This window comes from Trichechus manatus, unplaced genomic scaffold (genome assembly GCF_000243295.1).
Source record: "Trichechus manatus latirostris isolate Lorelei unplaced genomic scaffold, TriManLat1.0 scaffold00030, whole genome shotgun sequence".
In the NCBI taxonomy this organism is placed as follows: domain Eukaryota; kingdom Metazoa; phylum Chordata; class Mammalia; order Sirenia; family Trichechidae; genus Trichechus; species Trichechus manatus.
In genome coordinates, this window is record NW_004443966.1 from 9,699,771 (window position 1) to 9,713,644 (window position 13,874).

At 42.2% G+C, this 13,874-nt stretch overlaps 1 non-coding gene across 1 annotated transcript; it reads left to right on the forward strand.

Moving 5' to 3' along the window:
* The first annotated feature begins 7,852 nt into the window (after positions 1-7,852).
* LOC111820247 (U5 spliceosomal RNA) lies at positions 7,853-7,968 on the forward strand. The gene has a single exon (XR_002823799.1). It is a non-coding gene; the product is annotated as a U5 spliceosomal RNA (small nuclear RNA).
* Positions 7,969-13,874: the final 5,906 nt, after the last annotated feature.

The following is a 13,874-nucleotide window of genomic DNA, read 5'->3' on the forward strand; positions in this document are numbered from 1 at the left end:
GTGGGGTGGGATGAGGCGGGGGAGGGCACACTAGGTGGGAGCAGCTGGGCGTGCAAAGGGCTGGGCGTGTGAAACCACTTGTCATTCACTACTGCCTCAACTCCCACCTGAGCCAGAACAAGGGTCACACTGGCATCATGACCCAGACATATGCCATCGCCTACTGTTTGGGGCAGAGGCTGGTGACACTGGGGGATCGGGGGTTTGGTCAGGGCCACCAAACTATGCCCACTTTTAGGGCTGCAGACTCCACCTACCCATTTCCCCAGGCTCAGGAGTCAGACAGGCCTATTTGAGTTCCTGCTCAGTCACTTTCTGGAAAAGTCACTTTTCCTCTCTGAGTCTCAGTTGCTTCATCTATAAAATGGGAATAACTATACCTTTCTCTCAGGGCAGATGTGAAGACCAAATAAGACATTTGAGAAAGCTCTGACACAAATGTCAGCCCCCTTCCCCAGGCAGATGCTTTCCTCCCTCAGAACGGGCTATAGCTTGTTCCATACATCTCTGCCCATGCTGTCCCTGCCTCTGTCTCCAAAATACGCTTCCTTTCCCTTTCATCTATCCAAGCTCAGCTCATTCATCCTTCAAACATTTCCTGGTGCCCATCCTGAGGCAGGCCTTCGGCTGGGCTCTGAGAAAACTGAGGCACTGGCCCTGCCCTTCAGGAGCTCACAGCAAAGCAGAGATGATATCCTGAAAACAAATGTCTGGAATACCATGTTCTGGGGCCAGGTCAGGGGCTAGGCAGAGTCCCAAGGGAGCCCAGAGATGAGAGGGATGGTCCCTGAGTGTCTGGGGGGCTAGGGAGGAACTCCTGAGGAGAGGAACTCTTCCTAGAACCCCCTCAGTCAGCTCCTCAGGACTCATAATCATATCTGCTGAGCTTAAGGTATCATTTCCCCTTTGGGTGATTCCTGTCACCTTTCTCCACACTACGCCAGTAACCGAGACTGGTGGATCCACAAGGGAAGGAAGGATGGGTAGGACCGCGTTTCCTCCCCACCTTCCCCTGAAGAGAAACTGCAGGGCTAGATGTATCTACACTGCGGGCAGCTCCTCTACACCCTTGACTGATCCCTGGCCTCAGAACTCTGTGGAGGGTGGCCCTCCCTTCAGTGCCCTGCTCTGTCCTCCCTGGTCTGCAGGGTGACTCCTCTCGGCTGAGCCCCGAGTCCTGCCCAGTTAGGAGCAGCTGCATCTCGCAGGACCAAGGCACAGGAGGCCAAGCCCAGCCATCTATGGTGGCCTCTGCCCAAACAGGAGAGGGCCCCGCTCCTTCCTTTCAGGCCAGCTCTCCAGACTGAGACCCCAGGCTCCCTCCACCTTTTCCTTTCATGAGTTTTTTCTTGTCTCTGAGTCCTGGGATTCCATCACTTCATCCACATAGACTATTTTTCTCCTTCTACCCACATCGAACCAACGTTTATAGACAATCTCTAACAACCAGGCACTGTGCCAAGTGTTACTGATTATCTCATATAGTCCTCAAGTTGAGTACCTTTTCAGGCAAGTGTTATTATTATCCTTATTTTATAGATGGGGAAACTGAGACCCAGAGTATAGTGGGCATTGGCATCGACTTTGGCTCTCTGATTACAAAACCGCCCTTCCTATTTGGGAGGAAACACCGATGGTAGCTGTATTGGGTATTGCTGTTGTTGTTAGGAGCCACTGAGTTGATATCAACTCACAGCCACCCCAAATGACAGAGTAGAACTGCTCTTAATGTTTTCTAGGCTGTAATTTTTATGGGAGCAGATCGCCAGATCTTTTTCCCACAGAGCCGCTGGGTGGGTTTGAACTGCCAACTTTTTGGTTAGCAGCTGAGGGCTTAACTGTTGTGCCATCAGGGTTCTTCATATTGGGTATAAACCAAACCTGTGCTGTCAAGTTGATTCTGACTCATAGCGGCCCTACAAGACAGAGTAGAACTGTCCCATAGGGTTTCTAAGGAGCACCCGGTAGATTCGAGCTGCCGACCTTTTGGTTAGCAGCCATAACTCTTAACCACTACACCACCAGGGTTTCCCATACTGGGTATAAGTGGATGTAATATACTATCTTCCATCACCAGTTCTGAAGAGGGAAGATCCTCCCTTCCTGCAGTGCCGTAAATTACTTAATATGACCCTTCTAGCAATTGTCTTTGTGACTCACAATGATTGAGGGGGACTATGCAAATAAGTGTATGGAATCTGTGATGGTTGGGATTATTTGTCAACTTGGCTAGGCCATGATCCCCAGTATTGTATGGCTGTCCTCCATTTTGTGATCTGATGTAATTATCCTCCATTTTGTGATGTGTTGTGACTCCTATCCGCTATGTCTGTGGTTGTGTTAATGAGGCAGGATTAGGGATGTATCTTGAGTCATCACCTTACTAGAGGGTGACTCAAGTTACCACCCTTACCTTAGGGCGTGAATCAAGTCACCACCTTCTCAAGTAGAGGGAGTTTCCTTGAGGGTGTAGTCTGTATCAAATGTATATGAATGCTCTGGGGAAGTTCTCTCTCTCACTCTGGATCCTGCATCTGGTTGGTGATCATCCGACCTCCGGTTCTTGGAGCTTGAGCCAGCAGCCTGCCGTCTGACCTGCTGATTCTGGGATTCACCACCTTCGGCTACCCCTTGAGCCAGCAGCCTGTAGTCTGTCCTGCTGGTTTGGGTTCATCAGACCCTGCAGCCACATGGGTCGGGAGAAGCCTCCAGCATGAATGCCTAACTCACAGATTGGACTTGTCAGCCTCCACAACTGCATAAGCCATTTCCTTGAGATATAGTTCATGAGTTCTGTGAGACATTGCAGCAAATTACGGAACCCAAAGACAGACGGGAGAGTACTGAGGGGAGAAGGAATAGTTGATGTTAGAGATGATCCTTATAAAAGAAATTATTCATTCTCTCCTCCACCTCCAGCATCCATGAGACTGAAGCTTGGCCAATCAGATACTTCTGCTCAGCACTTTAAAGCTCAAATAAGTAATGCCAAGATGTTCACAGTGGGGTCCAGCAGGGGTCCAGCATCAGTGGAGGCATCCTGGACAGATTATTCCTCCTGCCCAGCCTCTGGATCCTCTCTGGTTCCTGCTGCCCAGCCCCCCACTGACTCAGTTCCTCCAGCCTTCCAGTAAATCCCTTTGTGCAGAGTTGGCCAGAACCTGACAGATACTGGGAAAGACAGGAATTTACTCAACGGCTGAAGGACCCGGAATCAAACCAGGACATCTTCTTTCACATCTAGTGTTTTTCCACCACATCACAGAGGTTCCACACAGGAAAGAGGTGCAGGGGATTCCCAGGACCACGGTGAAGAGAAGTCCGAGGATGACAGAGCATATGTAGCAGACCTAGAGAGCAGCCAGTCCAGACTGGAGCAGGGAACAAGATGGCTCCAGGGGTGATGTCTCCAAGGAAACAGTGAAACTAACGCCTCAGGCACTCTGTTTCAACCTAGCAAGTGGTGCTTTACTCCTTAAGAGGAAAGTTTGGGGATGAATTTACTAATGTACACAGAAAAATTAATAAATAAATAACAAATTGATTATTAACTCCAGAAGAAAAAAAAAAGGTGTATAAGGGGGAAATGTCATCACAATGGCTTGGCTGTGAGCTGTGGATAATGTTTACATTGTCATAATAATGTAAACAATACATTTTTATCTAATCTCAATAGAAAAAAGGATGGGGGATGGGGAAAAGCACAGGCATTAAAAGCTCATCTTTCACGTAGGCAGTCAATAGATACGTAAAACTGAAAGTCATAAAATAGCATTACAATAATGCTTTCTGGAAGTACGGTGGTGAATAACAAAAGAAAACAGTTTCAAGGGTTGAGAATGGTGGCTTCTGGGGAGTGGGGTTCCAGTGTGGGGCATTATGAGGCAGGGTATTGTGGTTTTTAGTTATAAGGCTAGTAACCTACTTTTCCCTTGAAAACTATGCACATATGTTACTTGGATAAAAGAAAAATAAAATAAGTGGGATCAATTGGTAGGAAAAAAGGCAGAGAAAATCATAGCTCAAGATATGAGTTAATAGTCTTCATAGTGCCTAGTAGTGCCTGGTGGTGCAGTGGTTAAAACACTTGGCTGCTAACCGAAAGGTCGGCAGTTCAAACCGACCAGCCTCTCTACAGGAGATAAGATGTGGTAGTCTGCTTTGGAAAGATTTACAGCCTTGGAAACCCTATGGGGCAGTTCTACTCTGTCCTATAGGATTGCTATGAGTCTAACTCAACAGCAGTGGGGGTTTATGGTACTTAATAACTGAGCACTTACTGTACACCAATCACTGTATTATTATTATCCACATTCTACAGATGAGGCTAAGTAAGATTCACATGTTGTTGTTGTTGTGTGCCATCAAGTCAGTTCTGACTCATAAGGAGCCTATAGGACAGAGTAGAACTGCCTCATAGGGTTTCCAAGGAGCAGCTAGTGGATTCAAATTGCCAACATTTTGGTTAGCAGCTGAGCTCATGTATTAGAGACAGGATTTAAACCCAGGCAGTTTGACTCTCCAGAGCCCTAATTACACCATATCTTGTAAAAACTCCAAGCTCTCCATTAACTATTAGGAAGAGCAGAAGGGGACCAGTAGGGGGAGGAGGGGGGTGGAGATGACCATCAGGATAATTCATCAGGCACAGCAGGACCCGTGGGCTCCTCCCCTTCTTCTTCCACCTAACAGAGTGGCCAGAGGATGCTGATTTGCACTTAGGATAAAGCCTGAGTGAGAACAGCTCCGTGAAGAAGAGACTATCCTGCCTAGGGAGGGCTCTTAGTGAGGATGGTGGGGAGAAGCCTAGAGAGAAGCAGAGCAGAGGTAATTCTGGCCTTCCACAAGGGGGTGGGGGGACAGCTCCACCTAGAAGTGAAAGACACCATGATGCACCATGCTCATGTTATTGGGTGCCATCGAGCCCATTTTTAGCTCAGCGACCCCATACTCAGAGTAAAGCTCTACTATTTTGGCAGTTGGTCCTGAACCTGCCTGCTCCCCACCTAGTCCGCAGCAGGAAAGCTAGTCTAACAATACACCCTATCCAGTTACAGAATTTGCAAGCTAGGAAGTCAAGTTAAAGAAGTCTCCCAGAACAGAACTTCCTTAGTTAGCTGCTCTAACAGAAATACTACAAGTGGATGGTTTTAACAAACAAATTTATTTTCTCACAGCTTTAGAGGCGATAAGTCCTAATTGAGGATGCCAGCTCTAGGGGAAGACTCTCCCTCTGTCAGCTCTGGGGGAAGGTCCTTGTCTCTTCAGCTTCTGTTCCCTGGTTCCTTGGCAATCTCCATGTGGCTTGGTGTCTCTGTTCTGCTCACTTGTTTAATCTCTTTTATATTTCAAAAGAGATTGACTCAAGACGTACCCTACACTAATCCTGACAGGTTCCAACTCATAGTGACACTATATACAACAGAACGAAACGCTGCCCAGTCACGTGCCATCTTCACATTCATTGTTATGCTTGAGCCCATTGTTGCAGCCACTGTGTCAGTCCATCTCGTTGAGGGTCTTCCTCTTTTTCGCTGACCCTCTGCTTTACCAAGCATGACGTCGTTCTCCAGGGACTGGTCCCTCCTGTAACATGTCCAAAGTATGAGACGGAGTCTTGCCATCTTCACTTCTAAGGAGCATTCTGGCTGTACTTCTTCCAAGACAGATTTGTTCATTCTTCTGGAAGTCCATGGCATATTCAATATTCTTCGCCAACACCATAATTTAAATGCATCAATTCTTCTTGGATCTTCCTTATTCATTGTCCAGCTTTCACAGGTATATGAGGCGATTGAAAATACCATGACTTGGGTCAGGCGCACCTTAGTCCTCAAGGTGATGTCTTTGCTCTTTTAACACTTTAAAAAGGTCTTTTGCAGCAGATTTGCTCAATGCGATATGTCATTTGATTTCTTAACTGCTGCTTCCATGGGCATTGATTGTGGCTCCAAGTAAAATGACATCCTTGACAACTTCAATATTTTCTCCTTTTATCATGATGTTGCTTCTTGGTCCAGTTATGAGGATTTTTGTTTTCTTTATGTTAAGGTGTAATCCATAATGAAGGCTGTGGTCTTTGATCTTCCACAGTAACTGCTTGAAGTCCTCTTTGCTTTCAGCAAGCAAGGTTATATCATCTGCATATAGCAGATTGTTAATGAGTCTTCCTCTAGTCCTGATGCTGTGTTCTTCCTCAGATCATCCAGCTCCTCAGATTATTTGCTTAACATACAGATAGAATACATACAGTGAAAGGATACAACATTGACGCACACCTTTCCTAATTTTAAACCATGCAGTATCCCCTTGTTCTGTTTGAACAACTGTCTCTTGATCCATGTACAGGTTCCACAAGAGCACAATTTAGTGTTCTGGAATTCCCATTCTTCCCAATGTTATCCGTAATTTGTTATGATTCACAAAGTCAAATGCCTTTGCATAGTCAATGAAACACAGGTAAACATCTTTTTGGTATTCTCTGCTTTCAGCCAAGATCCGTTTGACATCAGCAATGATATCCCTTGTTCCACATCCTCTTCTGAATTCAGTTTGAATTTCTGGCAGTTCCCTGTTGATGTGCTGCTACAATCGTTTTTTAATTATTTTCAGCAAAATTTTACTTGTGTGTGATGTTAATGATATTGTTTGATAATTTCTGCATTCTGTTGGATCCTTTTTCTTTGGAATGGGCACAAATATGAATCTCTTCCAGTCGATTGGCCAGGTAACTGTTTTCCAAATTTCTTGGTATAGACGAGTGAGCGCTTCCAGCATTGCATCCATTTGTTGAAACATCTCAATTGGTATTCCAACAGTTCCTGGAGCCTTGTCTTTCAGCAATGCCTTCAGTGCAGCTTGGACTTCTTCTTTCAGTACCATCAGTTCTTGATCACATGCTACTTCCTGAAGTGGTTCAACATCAACCAATTCTTTTTGGTATAGTGACTCTGTGAATTCCTTCCATCTTCTTTTGATGCTTCCTGCATCGTTATTGAGAAGCTCAATATCATCATTCAGAACAAGGCCAGGGGCCAATTGTAGAACAGACCATCAATTACTCATATGCAAGGTCAAGTTGAAGCTGACGAAAATTGAAAAACAAGTCCACAAGAGCCAATGAGTATATCCCACCTGAATTTAAAGACCATCTCAAGAACAAATTTCACGTGCTGAACACTAATGACTGAAGACCAGATGAGCTGTGGAATGACATCCAGGAAATCATACATGAAGAAAGCAAGAGGTTATTAAAAAGACAGAAAAGAAAAAAAGACCAGAATGGATATCAGAAGAGACTCTGAAAGTTGCTCTTGAACATAGAGTAGCTAAAGCAAAAGGAAGAAATGATCACGTAAAAGAGTTAACAGAAGATTTCAAAGGGCAGCTCGAGAAGACAAAGTATTATAATGAAATGTGCGAAGACCTGGAGTTAGAAAACCAAAAGGGAAGAAATGCTTGGCATTTCTCAACCTGAAAGAACCAAAGAGAAAATTCAAGCCCTGGGTTGCAATATTGAAGGATTCTATGGGCAAAAAATTGAACGAGGCAGAAAGCATCAAAAGAAGATAGAAGGAATATAGATTCATCCTGAGAATACTAAGGTATTTCCTGAATGAAAGAGTGGTGACTCAGACTTATTTGCATACCCACAATGCACTGCACATAGTACCAGTTTAAAACACCAGAAATTTTAACTTTATCTAACTCACATTTTCTAAAAATTGTAGTTTTTGTTTACAAAATTCAGTGAAATGTTTTCTTCATGCACTGGGTATTGGCAATAACTAGCCACCATCAGTGTACTAGGAGTTTCTTTCACCCGAGGTTTGAGTTACAGAATTACCAACGTATACTCTGGTTTTTCTTCAAATCGTATAAATCTTTCGCCTTTTACTAAAGATTTCCGTGGAGAAGAACAACTCTGAGTTTTATACTAATTTTTTGAGGCCTTGCATGAGCAAGGCTGATTTGTGTTGTTTAATAAAAGACTTCAATTTATAATTTAGCTGGGTTCTTTCTATGTTTAGCGCTGTGGCATAATGATTAAAATTTCAACTGCTAGCAAACCAACAAGTTGGCAGTTTGAATCCACCACATTGACAATCCTATGGGGCAGTTTTACTGTGTTCTATAAAGTTGCTTTGAGTTAGAATTAACTCAACAGCAATGGGTTTTCCGTATATGACTTTTTAAAATGGTACCTGGGCTTGCAACATCCAAAGGTCAGAGGTTTTATTTTAATGTGTTTTAGAGTAAAGTTTACAGTACAATTGGTTTCTCTTTCAAAAATCTATACACAAATTGTTTTGTGACATTGGTCGACCCGTTCTTTTTGGTACAGTGACCGGTGTATTCCTTCCATCTTTTTTTTTTTTTCCTAAATTTTATTTATTCTGTTATTGTCATTGAGAATATACACAGCAAAATATATACCAATTCAACAGTTCCTACACATACAGCTTAGCGACGTCGATTACATTCTTCGAGTTGTGCATATTCTCATCCTCCTTTTTTGAGTTGTTGCCCCCTCATTACATCAACTCACTGCCCCCTAAGGTTCCTATCTAATCTTTCGAATTACTGTTGTCAATTTGATCCCACAGAGATAGTTCTTAAAAGAGCATAATGCTCAAAGCAGATCTTTTTTTACTAGTTAACCATGGCTCCAGAAAGTCTGGAGTCCATGAGAATTTGAAATTCTGTTCTGCATTTTACCCCTTTTGATCAGGATTCCTTTATGGAATCTTTGATCAAAATGTTCAGTTATGGTAGCCAGGCACCATTCAGTTCTTCTGGTCTCATGGCAAAGGAGGCAGTTGTTTATGCAGGCAATTAGCCACACATTCCATATCCTCCTCCTATTCCTGACTCTCCTTCTTCCTTTGTTGCTTCAGGTGAATAGAGACCAATTGTTGTGCCTTCGATGGCTACTTGGGTGCTTTTAATACCCCCAAGTACTCTGCAAAGATAGAAGATGGAATAGAATAGAAGCACTAAACACAGTCCCCTTGTTGTTGTTAGGTGCCGTTGAGCTGATTCTGACCCACAGTGACTCCATGTGACGGAGAAGAACTGCCCAATAGGGTTTTCTTGGCTGTAATCTTTACAGAAGCAGATCACCAGGTCTTTCTCCCATGGAGCCACTGGATGGGTTCAAACTGGCAACCTTTCAGTTAGCAGCTGAACGCTTAACAGTTTGTGCCACCTTACAGTCCCCTTAGGTGATTCATATCTACACAAATTTGAGGACCTATGCATATTCCTTTGTACAGGGAGTTATATATATAATATATACATATACATATATATATAGACACACACATATATACACATATATAGAGCCCTGATGGCGCAGTGGTTAAGAGCTCAGCTGCTGACTAAAAGGTCAGCAGTTCAAATCCACCAGCCACTACTTGGAATTCCTCTGGGGCAATTCTACTCTGTCCTATAGGGTTGCTATGAGTCAGAATCGACTGGACAGTAATGGGTTTGGTTTGGGGTTTTTATGTGTGTGTGTGTAAATATATATATACTTCTGTATGTATATATATATATACACAATCATAAAATAAATGTCATTGTCTGGTTTTTAATTTTTAGAATCAATGTATAAGCAAAGAAAGTGGACTTGTTTACCTATAGGTAAAGATCAAAATGTTATGTTATAAATCCTGACAATGCAAAAAATATACATCTAACAAATTTGGAAGCGGAAAAGGGAGAAGAGGTGGAAGAAAGGGAACGCGCTCTAGTTTATATTGTTTTAAAGTACAATAGTAGGCTCCTAAGAGACATGGATAATACCATGGCTGGGCAGGGAGAGTACAAAGTGAAGCTGAAACATCTCGTATCAGAAAGTAAGGAAGTGCTCAAAAATGGATGAGAACATGTCAAGAGGACAAGGAGCCAACTTGAAGGGCCCCGTACTGGCCAGATATGGAATGAGTTGAACATCAAAATAAATAATGACAGGAACAGATTGTAACTTTGAATAATAAGAAAGAATCCATATGTTCCAATTTTTAAAAATATTTTATTGTGTTTTAGGTGAAAGTTTACACAGCAAATTAGATTCCCATTCAACAATTCATATACAAATTGTTCTGTGACACTGGTTATAATCCTCACAATGTGTCATCACTCTCCCCATTTCCACCCAGCCTACCCCATTTCCGTCCATCCAGTTTCCCTGCCCCTCATTACCTTCTCATTTTTTCTTTTGGGTAAATGTTGACTGTTTGGTCTTGTATAGTTGACTGTTTAAAGGACCACATCCCTCACAGGTGTTATTGTTTATTTTATAGGCCAATCTATTACTTGGCTGAAAGGTGACCTTCAGGAATGGCTTTAGTTCCAGGTTAAAAGGATATTTTAGGGCGATAGTGTTGGGGGTTCCTCTAGTCTCTATCAGTCCAGTCTGGTCTTTTTTTTTTTTTTTTAAATGAATTTGAGTTTTGCTCTACATTTTCTTCTCATTCTAACTGGGACCTTCTACTGTGTCCCTGGTCAGAACAGTCGGTGGCGGTGGCTGGGCACCATCTACTTCTTCCGATCTCAGGCTAGAAGAGGCTGCAATTCGAGTGGGCCATTAGTCCTGTGGAGTAATCTCTTCCGTGAGTCTTTGATTTCCTTCACTCTCCTTCGCTCCAGACAGGAAGAGACCAATAGTTGTATCTTCATATGTTCCAACTGGATATTTAAAAAATTAAAATTAAAAAAGGAGGAGAAAGTAAGAGTTTTAAGAAAAATATAAACTAATAAACAGAAGAAATAATAGAAGTAGAAAAATCACTTTATCACCACATAGTAATAAGTGATTCAGGCAAGAATCATCATTGGATACTAAAACTATTGAGTGAAAGATTGTTGGAGAACTAGATAGTAATGTGGTCTTTAAGTAGGACCCCACAGATTACTCATTAATGACAAAGGGAAAAGATAATGTTTATAACGGAGGAATCTGGCAGATACCACCTTAATAAAATAACCAAAGGTAGCATCACCAATAATGGGACAAGCTGACATCACATGCCTGCTGCTGTGTTGCACTGATAAAGAAATAACATCACTTGCGTAGTACTCCTGCAAATATGTAGAACCTGAATCTAACCATGAGACAAATCCAGACAGAGGGATGTACTCAAAAAATACCAATGTCATAAAAGAAAAACATAACCTAGATCAAAGGAGACTGAAGAGACATGACACCTCAGTGCAATGTATGATGAGTGATTGCATCCTGGGCTTAAAAAAAAATAGTTAAAAGGGACATTGTTGGAAATTTTAAGAAATCTGAATGTGGACTTATTAGATAATCCTATCAATGCTACATTTTTCTGAGTGTGAGAACTATATTGTGGTTATGTAGGAGAACGTTCTTATTCTTGGGTCATGCATGCTAAAGTATTTGGGGTAGAAATAGCATTATGTCTACAACTGTCCCTCTAACAGTTCCACAAAAAGAATATATACATACGTAGTCAGCGTGAGAGAAATCTAAATGTGGAAAACAGTTAACAGTTGATAAATCTAGGAGCATTCTTCTTGCAAATTTTCTGTAAGTTAGAAGTTTTTCAAAATGAAATGTTGGGAAAATATCAAATATAGTTCAAGCATATCTCATTTTATTGCACTTTGCTTTATTGCGCTTTGCAGACACTGCGATTTTTACAAATTGAAGATTTGTGGCAACCCTGTGTTGAGCAAGTCTGTCGACACCATTTTTCCAACAGCATGTGCTCACTTCATGTCTCTGTGTCACATTTTGGTAATTCTCACGATATTTCAAACTTTTTCATTATTATTTTGTCTGTGATGGTGATCTGTGATCAGTGACCTTTGATGTTACTATTGTAATTATTTTGGGGTGCCACAAACCACACCCATATAAGATGGCGAACTTAATAAATGTGTGTGTTCTGACTGCTCCACCGACCAGCCGTTCCTCATCTCTCTGCCTCTCCCTGGCCCTCCCTATTCCCTGAGACACAACAATATTTAAATTAGGCCAATTAATAACCCTGCAATGGCCTCTAAGTGTTCAAGTAAAAGGAAGAGTCGCATACTCTCACTTTAAATCAAAAGCTAGAAATGATTAAGCTTAGTCAGGAAGGCGTGTTGAAAGCCGACATAGGCTGAAAGCTAGGCCTCTTGCACCAAACAGCCAGGTTGTGAATGCAAAGGAAAAAATCTTGAAGGAAATCAAAAGTGTTACTCCAGTGAACACACGAATGAGAAGAAAGCAAAACAGCCTCATTGCTGATGTGGAGAAAGTTTTAGTGGTCTGGATAGGAGATCAAACCAGCCACAACATTCCCTTAAGCCAAAGCCTAACCCAGAGCAAGGCCTTAACTCTCTTCAATTCTATGAAGGCATAGAGAGGTGAAGAAGCTGCAGAAGAGAAGTTTGAAGCCAGCAGAGGTTGATTCATGAGGTTTAAGGAAAGAAGCCATCTCCCTAACATAAAAGTGCAAGGTGGAGCAGCAAGTGCTGATGTAGAAGCTGCAGTAAGTTATCCAGAAAATCTAGCTAAGATGATCGATGAAGGTGGCTACCCTAAACAACCAATTTTCAGTGTAGATGAAATAGCCTTATATTGGAAGAAGATGCCATCTAGGACTTTCATAGCTAGGGAGGAGAAGTCAATGCCTGGTTTCAAAGCTTCAAAGGACAGGCTGGCTCTCTTGGTAGGGGCTAATGCAGCTAGTGACTTTAAGTTGAAGCTAGTGCTCATTTACCATTCCAAAAATCCTAGGGTCCTTAAGAATTATGCTAAATCTACTCAGCCTATGCTCTACAAATGGAACAACAAAGCCTGGATGACAGCACATTTGTTTAAAACATGGTTTACTGAATACTTTAAGCCCACTGTTGAGACCTACTGCTCAGAAAAAAAGATTCCTTGCAAAATATTACTGCTCATTGACAATGCACTTGGTCACTCAAGAGCTCTGATGGAGATGTACATGGAGATTAATGTTGTTTTCATGCCTGCTATCACAGCATCCATCCTACAGCCCCTGGATCGAGGAGTAATTTTGGCTTGCAAGTCTTATTATTTAAGAAATACATCGTGTAAGGCTACAGCTGCCAAATAGTGAATCCTCTGATGGATCTGGGCAAAGTAAATTGAAAACCCCCTGGAAAGGAGTCACCATTCTAGATGCCATTAAGAACATTTGTGATTCATGGGAGAGGTCAAAATATCAACACTAACAAGAGTTTGGAATAAGTTGATTCTAACCCTCATAGATGATTTTGAGGGGCTCAAGACTTCAGTGGAAGAAGTAATTGTAGATGTGGTGGAAACAGCAAGAGAACTAGAATTAGAAGTGGAGCCTGAAGATGTGACTGAGTTGCTGCAATCTCATGATAAAATTTTAATGGTTGAGGAGTTGCTTCTTATGGATGGGCAAAGAAAGAGGTTTCTTGAAATGGAATCTACTCTTGGTGAAGATGCTGTGAACATTGTTGAAATGACAACAGAGGATTTAGAATATTACATAAACTTAGTCAATAAAGCAGCGGCAGGGTTTGAGAGGATTGGCTCCAACTTTGAAAGAAGTTCTACTGTAGGTAAAATGCTATCAAAATGCATTGCATGCTACAGGGAAATCTTTTGTGAAAGGAAGAGTCAGTTGATGTGGCAAACTGCATTGTTGTCTTATTTTAAGAAATTGCCACAGCCACCCCAGCCTTCAGCAACCACCTCCCTGATCAGCCAGCAGCCATCAACATTGAGCCATCAACAAGACCCTCCACCAGCAAAAGATTATGAACCAATGAAGGCACAGATGATGGTTCGTATTTTTTAGCAAGAAAGCATTTTTTAATTAAGGTATGCACATATTTTTTGACATAATGCTATCGCA